Source organism: Mauremys mutica, unplaced genomic scaffold (assembly GCF_020497125.1).
Source record: "Mauremys mutica isolate MM-2020 ecotype Southern unplaced genomic scaffold, ASM2049712v1 Super-Scaffold_100033, whole genome shotgun sequence".
In the NCBI taxonomy this organism is placed as follows: domain Eukaryota; kingdom Metazoa; phylum Chordata; order Testudines; family Geoemydidae; genus Mauremys; species Mauremys mutica.
In genome coordinates, this window is record NW_025423255.1 from 1156926 (window position 1) to 1159118 (window position 2193).

Sequence of the window (2193 nt, forward strand, 5' to 3'; positions counted from 1 at the left end):
CACCAGTCTGTCTGAGGCTGGTGCTCGTGCTCTCCAGTCACTGGGGACAGCGCTACAGAGACGGGCACAACGCCGCCAGCAGCAATTGGCAGCAATGCAGAGCAGGCTTCACAGGGACACAGTGTGGGCCAAATGGTTTGTGCTCTCCACCAAACCCCTGTTCTCCTCCAGGGCATGTCAGCATCCCAGCAACCTTCTAGGAGGGTCCAAGCTGCCACCCATCTCCAGCACAGCAGCGCCCGCGCCCCACGATCCTCCTTGTCTCCTCAGACAGAGGTGAGTGACGGAGGGTGCACAAGGGGTCCGGATCGGGGAGGGATAACAAAACACACCCTCTGGGGTCACCCCTCAGGAAGTGACGGTGACAGGCCTTGTGGTGGCAGTAAAGGGGGAGGGGAGGGCATGGGAGCAGCACCCTCAAAGGCAATGCTGGAGACCCGTAAACTCTGAAGGGGACTGAGAGTCTCCCAGGGCCCCATATCCTGTTGGGATCTGTCCAAAGTCCCCCCCAACTTCTTTTCTTTCATTCCTTTATTTACCCTTGTTTGCTGACAGTCGACTCTTGTGCTGTTTCACCTGGTGCCCCGAGAGAGGAAGAAAGGGCCCCGCGGCCTCAGGCAGGGTTGACAGCTTAGAACAGGGGTCCCCAACGTGGTGCCTGCGGATGCCACAGCGACCACCAGGGCATCTAAGTGCGCCTGCGTACTGGCCGGTGAACAGAAATTCAGCTGCATTTTGCTGGCAACGCCTCTGGGTGTGTCCCCTGGGTCAGGAGAAGTCAGTGTCCAGCCCTGTGGGGCTGTGCTCCTGGCTCATACCTCCAGCACTCACTGCTGCCCCTCCCTTACCAGCTGCACTGTTCAGCCAGCCCCAGGCCTCTGTGAGGTCACTTCCCCCCGCCCCCACCACCTCAAATCTTTAAACTGGGACATGGTGCACCAGTGCCAATCAGAGTGCACTAGTGTAAATTCTGTCTACACTAAGGGTTTGCACTAGTGCCTAAAACACCAGGGTGGCAGAGACCTTCAGAAACAGCAGTACGGTGGCACTAGAACCTATTTCTAGCTCGGTCACAGACAGCCTGGGTGACCTTGGACACGTCAATGTTTCTCCTCCCAACTTCAGTCTCTTTACCCAGCTGCCCACTCACTGGGGGCTCCTCTCTCTCCAGAGCTGCTCACCATTACAGTCTGTGTGGGTGTCCCCAGAGCTAAGGCAGGTCAGCTCGGGAATAGTCTTACAAGGGGGGCTGAGGAGTCTCTGTCCCTGGAAGTTTTTAAGAACAAGTAGGACAAAGCTCTGTCAGAGATAATCTACATATACTTGGTCCTGCCTCAGCAGAGAGCTGGACTTGATGACATCTTGAGGTCCTATCTAGCCCTACATTTCTAGGATGCCATGAAATATATACGTATAAAACACAACATCCAGAGTAAAACCCACCACAACATAATGTCAGGAAACTCAGAAAAAAAAAAGGAAAAAAGAAACAACAAAAGCCACAGCATAAAATGACAATACAGAGGAAAAGAAAACACGATGCAAACTAACACACCCTAGGACAATATTACACAAAAAAAAAAGAGCTCATCTCAAACCAGCACAACACAGGCACCAAACATGCTGAGGCAAAACAACGCACCATAAAACTGCTACACAACATGGTGCGATCACAGTTCCAAATGGCACCATGGAAAATAGCTCAGCGTAGAACAGGGCACAGCACAAAAGAGAATTATTTCATTGTAGGCCTGGAAGGGATCTTGAGAGGTCGTCTCCTCAAGCCTCCTGTGACGAGTCAGGACCAAGTATCCCTAGACATTCCCAGACTGGTGTATCTCTAACCTGGTCTTAAAGACCTCCAATGAAGGAAATTCCACAGCCTCCCTTGGAAGCCAATGCAAGGCAAACACTGACCAAAACAACGCTGCACACACACACGCTGGGCCTGGGGTTAAGGGGAGAGGCAAGAATTCAAACAATCTGGGTTCAGTTCCCAGTTTTGCCCCAAATTCTCCATGCAAACTTGAGCAAATTACTTCAGCTCTTTGAGCTTCAGTTTCCCCATCTGTAAAATGGAGAGTCGCCTCCCACCATTGGCCTATTTAGCCTTTGAGCTTTTTGTGGCAAGGCCTCTCTGTCCCTGTGGGCATGTCCACACTGCAGTCAGACACCGGCGGCTGGCCCGTGCCC